This window comes from Halyomorpha halys, unplaced genomic scaffold (genome assembly GCF_000696795.3).
Source record: "Halyomorpha halys isolate HHAL.00 unplaced genomic scaffold, Hhal_1.1 Scaffold452.1, whole genome shotgun sequence".
Classification (NCBI taxonomy): domain Eukaryota; kingdom Metazoa; phylum Arthropoda; class Insecta; order Hemiptera; family Pentatomidae; genus Halyomorpha; species Halyomorpha halys.
The window spans coordinates 815,595-830,414 of NW_027113202.1; the positions used below are offsets into that span (position 1 = coordinate 815,595).

Consider the following 14,820-nt stretch of genomic DNA (forward strand, 5'->3'; position numbering starts at 1 on the left):
AGGTTAACCAATTCAGGCTGCAAACATAATGTGTAAAAAACATAAGATACAGATAGAAAATACAAATGAAAACCTATATAGTACAGCTCACATCATCAGCTAAAAAAGACGATACAAAGATAGTAAATAGATCCAAAATAGTTTAACTTCTACTTTAGGTGTATGAATCGAACTGGATTTAGATGACGTACAATATTTCTTTTGTTCGTATTGTTAGTACATTATATTTGGCAAAAATTATATTTGAGCCTTTATTTATTATTTGCTTAATTTTTTAGGTGCCGTATACAACTACAGGGTTAGAGGCACCGTATTCTGGATTTCGTGGTTACATTTCTTGATACAGGTTCCTTTAAAAACTTAAACAAATTATTCCAATTTTCTGGCAGTAAGGCTTGACGTTGTCCCCGCAGGCCAAAAGATGTTCTTGATGATTCCAGCCGCGAACAGTGTTCCAGGATTTGAGCCTTTAGTACTACTTCATTGTCAACAGTTTTCAAAAAGTACCTCCAATATTACATCTAACTGCAAAATTCTTACCATTTTCTTTTGAAGAAAGAAAGAAAACACATAATTTAATAAATTTACTAAAATTTATGTCCTTTTTTTAGTAACCTCTTGTATTTTTGTTTGGTAAATACATGACATGACTACATATTACATGATATATGTATATCAATGATATATTGGCTTTGGTTGCCTTGTGGTATAAACAATTTATGTCCTCTAAGGAAGCCTTAATTATCTGACTTTTTAAACAGAATATTATAAGGAGTATGTCGATCGATGTATGACATGTCACTAGCACACAAGAGGAGATCATAAAACCAAAATAAGGCAATCCTTCTCCGCCCGACCCGCCCCACTAAGACCCCCAGGGAGGGATGGTTCTATATAATTTTGAAATATTATATAAACGGAAAGAGAAAACTTTAAGATAGCTAAATCGAGCAATATTTAAAAAGCGCTTCAAATTGAAGAACGGCGTGAATCCATTTAATGTCATTTCATTATTTAATACTGATATTTCAAATACAAAGGATGATTATATGGAGTTGGTAAATTTTTTAATTGAAATGCTCATTTCACATGAATAAAATTTTTAATCAGTATAATCCTTTAACTCTTTGAACCTGGTTTGAAGTAGGAGAAAACCCGAAAAATGTACTAATGTAAAGTCGTCAACTTCGGCGGGTTGATTGAATTCAATTATCTGAAATTATCATTTGGACAAAATATTGGAACAAACTAAATCCATTCCCATGAGCACACACGTAATGAATTTCGTTCAAACCACATTTTTACGTGATATATTCAAACAATCCAATTAATTTAATAGCCCGTAAAATAAGTTTAATAAACTTGTTTAATTAGAGGAATTTTAGAAACAAAACCAAAATGACTTTTGATCGAAAACGAATCATGAAATTATAGAATAATTAGGTGATATCATAAGCGAAATAAATCGGGAAAATCTATGTTTACTAACACACCTTTAACTTGTTGATCGATATGGCCGAGACAGAAAAATGACTTCATTGCAAAACATTGCCCAAGGATAAATGCAAATAATAATTATTTGGTGAACAAGCTCCTGCAAAAGTGGAAGTTAGTCATACAATAAAACCGCATATAAAGGTGTGAAACATGAAAATTAACTGTCGATAGCCTTCGGTTAAAAAGCTAAGATTTGATTTGAGATAATACCATGAAATAACCACTGGACATTACCTCATATTGTAGAATTCTGTATATACTTATATAAATAGTTATTCATGATTATTTTTTTCTTTAAAGTTTACCTGAAATCAATGAAATTATATTGCAAAACAAGAATTTTAATAGGAGTTTGAACCTGTTATACTAAATTCTGGTGATCTCTTTAAAAGTGAAATTGCATAGCGGTGAATAATGAGGATAAGGCACACAGATTTTTAAAATAAAGTTTTACAAATGATGAGTTTCTTTTTTTTTTAATTTTCACACATCAAACAACAACACATTCATTTTGTTTTTAAACGTAAAATAAGAAAATAGCCACAATAACTGGTACAAATTTATGACTAATTGTAAATAAATAAAACTTTCCTCGGATAGGATCGAGAATGCGTTTTGCTCCCAAATTATAAATAAAGCATAACCCATAGTGCAAATCATTTTTAAAACATCAAACTATTTTGTTTTCTAATTTAATTCTTCTTGCAGCATTTACTCCAACCTCTATTTTTTTAATCTTTTAATTCAAATATATAAACACATCATAAGATATTGATAGCATTAATACATGGGCGTTTAACAATGATTTGAGTCTGAATGCTGAAAAAACAAAGACCATTCTTATTAGTTCCAAACGCCTCCTTCATTCCAACCCTCACTATCCTCTACTCTTCCTTAACAACCAACCAATTCACTTCTATTCTACAATCAAAACCTTGGAGTCACCTTCGACCAACACCTCTCCTGGAATAATCACATTTTCCAAATCACACGTAAATCCATAACTGTACTCAAACAATTCCTAAGGTTCCGTAATTCCATTGCTCAGAACACCCGTCAGCTCCTAGTATCCTCTCTCGTCTTCCCCCACTTCGACTACGGTTCCTTGGTATATGGAGGGCTATCTGCAGGACAAGAGTTGAGACTGAAGAGACTCATGAATCACTTTCTAATATTTATCTTTGGGTTTCCAAGGCGCTCTCAAGTCTCCCGCTGGTATACCGAGTGGCTCAATGCAACCCCCCGAAGGCAATACCTCCTTGGTGTTTTCCTATTCTAAGTTCTTAAAATCAAAAAAACCAACCTATATCCTTGATTTCCCCACTCTTTGTTCATCCATCCACTCATTAAACACCAGATCCCAACCTGTTGATTTATATATACCCTCCTATAGAACCGCCTTCTTCAGCAAATCCTTCGTCATACGTGCAGTCTCCTTCTGGAATTCTCTTTCCATCTCCATTCGCCAATCCTCATCCATTCTTTCCTTCAAACAACACCTATTCCTTCACTTATTGTATAACTAACTAAATGTGATTAGTTACAAAAAAAATATAAAAGTCACAGATATAACCCGATTCAAATTAGATACCGAATCATAAAGGTGATACACGTTTGCCAAACTGTAGCAAATTCACCCTTTCATAAGGGCGAGTATATAGGTTATTTGCATAAGCAGGTATAGGTTGGCTTGAATTTATGGCCGAAACGTCAATAGTCGGTTTTGGGGCAGAAATTAAAGAGCGCTTGCACTACATTTATACGTTTGTGTAAGTTAGCATGGTTTTAGAACCACTAAAAGATAAATATTTGTGCTTTCCTTTGTAACTTTCTGGGCTTTAATTAATTAATGAATTTTTCTAACCTTTGGATTCAATAATTAACAGTAGTTTAAGATTGAATTTAATTCTATCAACTCAATGTAAAAACATCGTTTCCAACCTTATCAATTAATTTTAGTGTCTTATTTTCATTTAACACGAAACAAATATAAGTTTATAAAGCCACTGTGTCGGATCTGAGTAAAAGAATGATATAAAAAAGATAGGTGGGCAGAAGCTGCAGCGGAGGGTAAAAGTTACCTGCATTTCGATTCATTATATTTAATCCACCATTGGTTGCACCATTGCTTGATCTAGGTAAGGTGTGTTTGGATGTTGGATTAGCGTGTAACAGGATCAGGATGGAAGAATAGAATGGATGTATCGTCGAAAAATGTTGCCAGAAACGTATCAGAATTGATGGGAATATTACCAGTGAAGAAGATGTAGAAGACAGGCAGAACTTAATACACTGCCTTGAGGAACCCCTGCCTCGACAAGATAGATATTTTAGTACTAAAATCACAGCGAACTCTAAATAAGATATTTAAAAGGTAAGAATGTTTTTCATTATATTTTATATCGGAAGACATATAAAACTTGGTAAATTTCCATAATTTAATTGTAACCTTATAAATTTACCAATTCAAAATGAAGAAACTTTAAAAAAAATATATATAAAATAAACATAACACTCATTTACTATATTCCTATAAAACGTATAGAATAACAGCCGTAGAAGGAGACTATAGATAAATTGGATAACATATCACAATATAGAGAGAATATGAAATATCAGGAATAACACAGCATAATTCTCTATCTCATGTTCCTTTCCTATCCAATGCTGGTTGTCAGATTAACAGATAGTTGTGAAGGGATTATATGAGAACTGCACCTTCAATATTAATACAGATATGTATGAATTAAATCTCTATATTTATTGATGCTTAGATTTATTTTCATAATAATGTGAATCGGCTAAGAAGTAATTCCCCGCCTGCTGCTTAAAACGGGCAGTGAACTAATTCATCCGAGTCTATATAAATCGTGACTTTAGGCTTAGCCTAACCTTAAACTGCTAACCGCATCGTTATGCATTCGAGTTAAATCTTATTAGGGCAATTATATCTTGTGTGGGAATATTATTCCGTAAGTAAAGTTGCCTCATATCGGGGTTCATTAGGGTCGTATACCAAACTTAGACGATACAACGTCAGAACTTTTTTAGCTCACAATGCAAAATCAAGTATTCATTCCAACCTACTCCAACTCTCAGTTCTGTCAAAAAGAAAGTAGGAAAAATCAAACAGATTGAATTCGAAAGTGAACTTTATTTATTTAACATTTTCTCTAATAGATTAATTTTTTTATGGAAAACAAACCTCAGGAATGTATACATTAGCTATATGTACATTTACATACAAAAATTGAATAAACCTACTCCATTATATAATCCAATAAACCAATCAGTACGATGATGTTGTTATTTTCCATAGGTCATTTTGTATTTTGTCTAGTTGAATTATTTCTGCTAGGTCCAAATATATAACTAGTTTTTGGCTTTCTCAAAGTATATTGAAGACTCTTAAAGGTGAATTGTAAGTTCGACGAAATAATCATATCTTTAGGCCTCTCCAAACTTTGTTTCAAGGAAATCATATCATTGAAAGTACTTGGTTGAAACTAAATTTCAGCTGTAGTCAATTCTGATTATATACTGATAAAATCAATCATGGTTTTATGAACCTATACAAAAACTTTAGAATTTATAGTAATAAACTAATATTTATTAAGTATTCAAATTTCAAATTCCCAAATAATATGATCATATAAAGATTCAGAATTTTAGATAACCAGCTTGGAAATCTAATTTTAATTAAATCTACTTCACATACTTTCAAGATAGACATGAACATAAGGGAATGGACATGAAGAAGAATTGATATCGTGATATTTTTAGAACTACAGAAAACAACTTTATTAAATAATATATGAAAAAATGGAATAAAAATTCAATAAAGAAGGTAATAACCGTGAGTAAAAAACAATCATTTTATTTAGAAAGATAGAGGTACGTATAACTTGTTAAAATCACTGCTTTGAAGGTAGCAACAAACCCTCAAAGATGCTAAAGAATCATGCAAAATCTATCTTTATACAAGCATGCTTGAGCGTATATATGATAAAAATGGCTTATCGAAGCATGCCAAGGCAAAATTACTATACACAGGCTAAAGTATACTTGTTAATAAATATTAATTATTTACACTTATCAAGCATGCTTGAGCGTGCTTTACAGCTTAGGTGTTTTGACTGGGTTCAATGACGGACCGTTATGAAAGCAACTATTATCGGTAAAATCAGCACCGAATCAGGTTTGTAATTGTGAACCTGAGAAAAATTATAAGAAATATTTTTGTCATCAAACTTGGAAAGCTGTAAAAAATTATTGTAATCAAACTTGGACAGATAAAAAAAAAAATAATAAGAAAAAAAATATTCTAATTGAATAATGTTCAAAAATCGGTAAAACAATGGTAAAATAATGATAGAAAACTTTATTATCAAACGGTAAGCAAGCACTTCATACTCAAGTCCCGTTATTAATTACTACTGAAGACTTTTTGAATAAAGGTAAATTCAATGCTACAGACATCGGGAAACAAAGAAGGGTGGGAAAAAATAGGTAATAGGAAATGAATTAAAGGCATTTACTAAGAGGAAAGGTTAAGTTGTGTTTCTAAAGTAAAGCACGACGATAATGCTCTGGATACAATGGATAGAGAACCTATTGCCATTAACTATCCTTGCTACACCTGGTCTCGCCATTAATTGCAATCCTACTCTGTTCCAATGCTCTTTGTTATCTGCATAATGAAGAAAATTAATCTAGTTTTAGATAGCTTAGCAATTGTAATCAACTGCAAATCCTTCACCTTTCCATCGGGTGGGGAGGTTAGTTATAGTCCATCGCTCCATAAAACAGTCTTAATTGATTATTAATATCATAGCTCAACACATTAATGAGCTATTAAGAAAATTTTGTGAAGCTGGGATAACTCCAATAAAATGGGAACTGTGAACCACGTTCCAACTACCTAATTTATAGCCTAACCGGTGCTCGGCACTCGTGCGAGCGCTCATGTTGGAAAATAATAGCAGGAAGGAATGTTATAGTAGTGAAATAGCTTAAAATTTAACTACTCTTCTTATACTCTTATATTCTTATATAATAATGTTTGAAAAATACGAGGATGGAAAGTTTACCAGTTCCTGGGGTCGGTAGTCCTATATAATAATATATAATATCCTAATCACCAACATCAAAATTATCGCTAAATATTTTTCGATTTATAGCCAATAACTCTTAAAGTATTGAAAATAGCTGAAATATCATTATCAACAACATAATAATGTATTCAACTAGCTTCAATTGGAGCCCTAATAGAGTTATTTATTTTCGATAATTCCTGAGATACCATTGTTTAAATCCAATATTGTTTTCCACAAAAACGAAAAAAAATCATTTTTGTGGACTTATTTCGAAAAATATTTCAAAAACTACTATTCTCAGGAAAATGTTTACTATGAATTACTTAATGATATATTTAACAATTATTTCGTAAAACTTTTTTTTTAGTAATTTATTTATTATTATTTACAACCGTATAAAATTATATACAACAAACTATTAGATATAAAATAACATGATAAAAATATGTGGAGAATCTACCCATTGATATAACTCAAATTACGTTACTAGAGAAGAAGATCCCGGGGCCATCTTCTTTTCAGACACCTAGGGAGAATATCACTAATTGAAGGAAAAGCCAGGTTAGAAACAAACGGGTTTGGGTGGTTGAGAAGTGTCGTAAAAATTAAGTTTTTTTTAAAAATAGTTGTGTTAATTTCGATAATGACTTTTCAAATAATTTCAGCTCACTTCTCCTACATGTATTTCTTTTATAATAATAATCGAATTTCAACTAAAATAGAATTAAAGAAAAAAATGCTCATTAAAAAAAATATATATATTCATTTTTGAAGTGAGAAAGAAGGTATATTTTATCACTTTAACGATTAATCAAAAGGTTTTCATATTTGCTAATATCGGCATTTTGTCCGATTTAGTATAGTGAATATTAGTGCATCAATTATCATTATGGCAAAATTCTCCAGTGTAGATCTTGAAAACGAGAATTCTATTTCTAAATTTATGACCGCGCAAATGCATTTCGATTTATAGTTACTTTAGGAGTACTTCGATATGGGGACCGCTTATTGGGTTATTCAGTACGTTTCATTTATTTTATTATTCATTTCATTCATTATTTATTTTATTCTCACATCGATTTCAACATGTTAATAACACCTATTTCGGCAATTTTCAAATTTTTTTTCGCGCCCTCCTTAGAATTGACTAATGGCCAAACTCAACTACATTTCTCTTCTTAAATTGTCGCGAAATTCCCCCGCCACAAATCTCAGTTCTTATCTTGCCTACCATTAGTCAATATTCTCCATCACAAGTGGCAACACATTTCTCATCTGTCTCTCAATTAGGAGATAATAACTCAGAAGAAAAAAATATATCAAAGAGATCGCAACGCCACTAAATAACTTTTAAATGTTCTACAAGCCAAAAATTAGTACCAGCAAGATCGCAATCTTGCGTTACCGCATCGCACTAATTATGATTGACAATTTCAATCGCTTAAATTTCAGAAAACGCGATGCATAATCGATGGCTGTTATGAAAAAGTCAATATGACATTGAGCGCACTTGCGAGGGAGAAGGTTGCGCAAGATGTTGCGTATGGACTATTACGATAGCCGAATATATAACGGGGATATTTTATAAATGCTCTATGAGGATATAAATCTATCGGTTATCGGGGCGGTAGCACTCAGATAAGATCGTCCATTATCCTCACAAGATCCGATCTAATGAAGCTGGTTCTCTCTAGCGCAATCTCTGTGTCCTAGCCATATTTTGTATCGGGGCGGTTATGTTGGAATTATGGCCAACTAAAATATTGTGATTAATTAAGGTAAAACATAATTTATCCTGTCCCGTGCATAATTGTAGTTCCAGAAAGAAATAATCCGTTTATCTAAAGGCCCTTTTTATACTAGTATGAATTTTGATCGAATTTTTAATTAAGAAATCATAATAAGGACATTAATCGTTAGTCAGCAGAGTGAGATTAATAAAAATCCTGCTTTCTACTTTAACATTCCATTTTTGATCAAAGTCTTGTTCTAATCGAGGTGGATATGATTCTGTCCGCAATGAACAAAATAAATTAATTGCCTGGAAAAAATCAAGAAAGTGTTTTTTTTTCTTAATAAAAAAACAAAATAACTGTAATTTTTACTGTTACCTAACTGAAGAGTTTATTATCCAACCATAAAACTGCGATTCCCAGTCAGCATATGAATATAACAAAAAAAAATGTTAAAACGAAAAGAAGAGAAAAGGACATAAGATACCATACCAACCTAGGAATTAGTTTTGGCATTACTCAAATTTAAAATCAACAGCTCGAATTAAATTTAAGTTTAAGCTTGCAACCATCATTATAATCTTGATCTCTTGAATACTGTCGTAGTCTATTTCGTTTTTAATTCCATATATAACTGTATTAAAAACTACTTTGTTTTTTAATTAAGTAACACATCTGAATAAATGGAGGGCAGATTCGTTATCAATGTTGTAATTTCTGTACTTTGTCATTTACCATACAGGTGATAGTTAAACGTTCATTTCTTTTTCGAAAAAAGGTTCTGAAATGTTTTGAAGAATACTAAACAATTAGTAGTCTAAAGCAGGGATCCACTCTCCTGAATCTAAATTCTACCAATTTCTTCATATTCATCATCTAAATATACATCCATTTATCTTGGATGTAATAAGTATACTATCAGCATACATGTAAAAGTTTACTATGATCATACATGCTATATGTATGCTGTAAGTATATGAGCCATAATTATTTAGTCCATAAATATCTTTTTGCGTAAGGCTCCAGTATATCACCTGTTATTCAGATCTTTGTTATATTAATAAATTTTTGTAAACAGTCAGAGATCGTAAAACTTTAATTGACCAGTCAAGTAATATATGTATTGGTTCAAGACAATAATTTTGTCCTATTTATCAGTTTTGTGCAGTTTTATTAATTTTATCTAGCCGGCTGGACTCAATAAAATAAAAAGCTGGACAAAATCCCTACAAATTGATAATAAGTTCACAATTTTCCAGAGCAATGATATATAAACCACTTGTGCCATTTTTCATTTCTGATCTACTAGCTCAACAAATTTTAAAATTTTAGTGCAACAGTAAATTAGTTGTTTTTGAGGTGGAATATTTCTTTTGTAAAGAAAATTAGTTACGTCTGTCAATATTTCATCCCACTGTCCATATGCCCAGGCACGATATTTGCAGCTTAAAAAATTAACAGGACATTATTTGTAAAAAATACAATACCAGTTCTTCTAGCATCAGCCGGAATACGAGTTTATAATCAAAAATGTAATTATATCAGGAGAGATAAAATAATAAGACTAAAATCTGAGTTTCCAGACAATTGAGGCATGAAAATGGAAAAGGTTGAAGAAACCAGCGCCAATCAACTGGTAACCGCTGCAAGTTCCCATCTTGAAGGGTTTAGTTCCTAGAGCTGTACTTTTTTCATAATTTTAAAACAAAAAGCGTGTTCAACCTGTTTTCCTCAAAACTAGTTTTTGGGCACTTACAGCCTTTTCCAATTCCATGCCTCAATTGCCATCATAGACCTGTTATTTATTTATTTTTATTTATATATAAATAAAATTTAAGGAATTAAATTGATAAATAATTAATTAAATAAACAAATTATTTATCTATTTTTTAAATATGAGCACTGATTTATAACTGTAGAACAAAGAAAATTTAAAAATCGTGATTCACAGGAGAATACATTTATCCATCTATATAAAGTTTAAAATAAATTTACCGTTAAAAAAAATAATGAATATCAATAAATTTGGAATAGTTTTATCATTAATCCAATTTTATAACCACCAATTATTAATTGTTTAGATTTGTACTAATCATTTTATTAGATTCATTGTATATTTATTGTATTGATTTAATTAGGTTCAACGCTTCGTAGGTGTAATTATTATTTTAATATCATACGAGAATAGTATTTACATAATTTGTTAATAATTCAAACAAAGAGGAGGATAAAATAGAAGTATAAAACAAAAACGTTTATTTTTTATAATTAAATTCTTTTTATGCTGTCAATTTAATCCAGCACAATTTTTAGAAAAAGTTTAATTCTGATTATTTCAATTAATCCATAATAACTTGTTATACTTTAATCAATTCATAGCAGATAAGATATGACAATTACTTAAGTTCACCAATTAATAATTACTTAAAAAAATCAACCAATCTAATTTTATTTTATTTTTACCTTTGTTTCTATAAAAGTTTTTCACAAAGTTAAATTCTACTTTTTTTTATTAATCCAGTTATAATGAGTAGCTTTACCTTAATCAATGCATTACGGATAAGATTTAACAATAACTTGACCAACTTTACCTTTTTATAACTTAAAAATTAAGCCTAATATTATTTTTATTTTTACACCCATTAAATACCAGAAGTACAGGAATCGCATTGCATAATGTCATTTCATCATCCCTCCACCGATACAGGCTATGAACAAGGACACGGGGTATAAATTTTTACCATGAGATTGCGGCCAATATAACTCTCGGCTAGTAATCTTGTTAACGGCTGTAAGTGGGTTCGTGATGTAGCCGAAGAAAGTATAGTAGAATTTATTCGCTTTGATGCTTGTAGATCTCGAGGTGGCCGGTTGGGTGTTGAATGTATTTAGTGGGTGCTTAGTGCATTGTAATGACTTCACGGGCTGGCCATGTAATCAGTAGTTCTTATGCAAATCCCCTATCTTAAATTCATTAGCCCCATTGGTAAAAGTTCTATTATCTCAGTCTAGTGTCGGGTGACAAAAAGAAAGTTTTCTTTCCAATGGGATGAATTCGAGAGAGGTACAGTTAAAGTATTGAAAAACTAGGAAAATCCCGTATTTTTACCATGGACGATGGTAATCTACAAATCAACAATAGCTATAAATATCTTTTAAAAGCTGAGTTAATATTTTTTTTTTTTAGTATCGTTAATTTTTTATAAATAAATTAAATTTATTTTTAACATTAAACATTCAAATCTCTCTAAGGTACTCCCTGAACCATATGGACGGAACATTAAAAATGAAACTAAAAACCTGAATTTAATTGCTATATATTAAAATTAGATATGAAAAAAAATAAAAAAAGGATATACGTTTAAAAAAACATTTATTAACTGCAGAATTTAATAAATAAAACTATATTCATCTGAATAATAAGTGAATCAGGTTACTTAACTTACTTTTCTTGTGCGGAAGTAAGAGAAGAAAAAGACGACAAATAATGATTTTTAATTTTATCCTACATGAAAAATGATTATAATGATTCTTAATAAAAGTATAAATTTAAAGAAAAGTAAACCAAGTTATATATTTCCAAATATGGGTGTTTTTTTAAGCCCGATAGAACTTGAAATTGTAAAAAATAACACAAAAAATTAAATTGTAATCAAAAAATTTTTTTTATTCGAAAGATCAATACGTGACATTAACATTTGAAAATGATTTCGGGCATATGGGCACCGCGGCTGTTCTTGACGAAGCGCATTCTGGACGTCCAATTTTGGGCCACTTTTTCGAGCACTGCTGGCCGTATGTCACGAATAACACGAACAATGCTGGCCTCCAAGGCGTCAATTGTTGCTGGTTTATCAGCATAAACCAGTGACTTCACGTAGCCCCACAAGAAATAATCGAGAGGTGTCAAATCGCACGACCATATGCGGCAATTTTGCTTATTAACAAACCCGTTAAGCCAAAAATGCGCCTCATCGCTGAACACAATTTTACAGAATGCGCTTCGTCAAGAACAGCCGCGGTGCCCATATACCCGAAATCATTTTCAAATGTTAATGTCACGTATTGATCTTTCGAATAAAAAAAAAATTTTGATTACAATTTAATTTTTTGTGTTATTTTTTACAATTTCAAGTTCTATCGGGCTTAAAAAAAGACCCGCCCGAGAACTTAGACCTCCGTGGTCTGTCGCCAGTATAATAACAAAATAAGTTATAAAAAAAAAAAAAAATATTCACCCAACATTTACTTTACATGGTATGTAAACCCGCATTCAAATACAATTTTGTATTTACATTAGCAAATGGTGGGAATATTCATAAATAACCAGGTTATTGAACAGCAAAGAGCATTTTTATTTTTTATAAAATCAAAACATTTGACTTGTTTTTACTGCTCTGCATTATAGTGTTTTTGTTATTTTTAAATTTGAGGAATTTTTATAAAAATATTTAATGAATTTTTAAAAAAATACTTATAAGAACTTATGTTTTGAAAAAACAAAATTCATAAATACCTCATTCGTTTAAAATTAAGATTTATGATGTAAACTTTTTTTTAAAGGATTATAACCATGATACAAACAACAAATTTCACGTTGAACAATACTTTATTTAAATTATTTAAATATGTTAAAAGCACTAATTACAAAGAAGATGCAGTGAAATAAGTTTCAACCAAAGTCTAGAAATCCGAAAGTAATCGTCTAAAAGTAAAAGTAAAAAAATCCTTTAAAATATTAATCTTGTATAAATAATAACGAATAAACATATCTAATAAATTATCAAATTTTCTTTACCCATCTTTAATCATACTCGACACAAAAGTGGAAAAAAGAAGTTTCAATTAAATACTTAATTTTATGTTATTCTGTCTTAAAAATAAATTAGGACTTGTTACTAACCATTAGACAAGATACAGATCATACTATACCATAATAAAAATTATAGCGTACCATAAATAAATGTACCATGACATCCTGAATTATCTTCATGAACTTTTATATGCTTTCTTACCTTTTTTGTTCATATTTTATGGTGTAGTTTAATATTACCTAACTTATTAATTACTGTTTTTACTTTGTTTTTTGCTGTAAACTAAATTACTTAATTATCAAGATCGAAACTAGTTTGCTTTATTGTAACACCTGGCTTGGAAATCCAGTTGATTATGTAAAGAGTGCATTCAGTTCTGAGTTAATAGCTAACACTTTGGTTTCTCAAAACGGTTTCGCGTCGAATAAAATTAATGAAAGATAAGAGCCATTATTTAGCCAATTCCAAACGATAATTATATGAAAATATCATCACTTAGGAAATTTGTCAAAGTATGGTGTTTATCTTAAGTGTTGTAATATTAATTAGACAACCCATGGGTGCTGATCCAATTACTTAATGATAGTAACAAAATATGGAATATATGTTCTTGTTTTTTTTTTAGTTATGTCATTCCTCAATATTCTCTATCATGAGCGACTGACTCGGAATTAATCAGTCTAAACTTTTGGGACTATCCTTAAGCATATGATTGGATTCAGACGAACAGACGTCAAGTATCCAGTAAATATTTTTTTATTTTTTATGTGAAGTGAAAATGTAAAATATGTCGAACAGAAATATAGGTCATTACCAGTAGCTCTGAGTTAACAGTAAACCTCGAAAAACATCTAAAAATCAGTTGTTCTTTTCTCTCTACAATTATAAAAAAATAATAAGATAAACATGAAATTAAAATAAATAAACTTAAAAAATAAAAATTCATACACTCGTGTTTGTAAATCCTTAAAACGAATATTCATATCAAGTTTGAAGTTATTATCAATCGAATAAAGCCCTTGCAACTGCAAACCATCATGAATCTTTTTTTTTCTTACATCTTACATCTCCTTCCCTTATTAATCTGTTTTTGTACCCTTAATCCTATTTTTTTAATAGGCCTCTATATAAAATATCCTAAGTATTTTGACCTCATGTTTTTAACGAGGTGGAATAATTTTTTTAATTTCATTTGTTAATACCCAAATATTAACAACTAGACCGTACACTGATTTGCTTGAATAGTTAACACATTCTTAGAAAAAGAATTTTTTAATTAAGGATACCGTAGCCAGAGGGGTCATTTTCTACTTTTGCTCCTCTATAGACTATTCCAAAGCTAGTTGGGTTGTGAAAAAGTGAGTTTTAAGTCTAACTCCTATCATAAATGTAATAGAGAGTTATTCTATTTTATTTATTTATTTTTATATAGCTCTACAGCACCGATTCTAATATTCCAATAAACTCATTTAATTTTCCCTTATAACGTAGATATAATACAATATAATAATATCCACTATTCAATATAATTAGAGTTTGATAAGAGTAGAGGAAACATTTCTAGAATAGCTTTTTAATATGTCCTCTGTAGTCATTACAACTAGAGTGAGTATTTTTACTTAACTGTTAAGTAAATTAGACAATAGATAAATTGTACTTACATTGTGTTGATATATTATT

At 30.3% G+C, this 14,820-nt stretch overlaps 1 protein-coding gene across 1 annotated transcript in view; it reads right to left on the bottom strand.

Annotated features, from left to right (window-relative positions):
- The window catches only part of LOC106682931 (Krueppel-like factor 3), a 310,001-nt gene that overhangs the window by 245,546 nt on the left and 49,635 nt on the right, over positions 1 to 14,820 (bottom strand). The gene's annotated exons all lie outside the window — the stretch shown is intronic.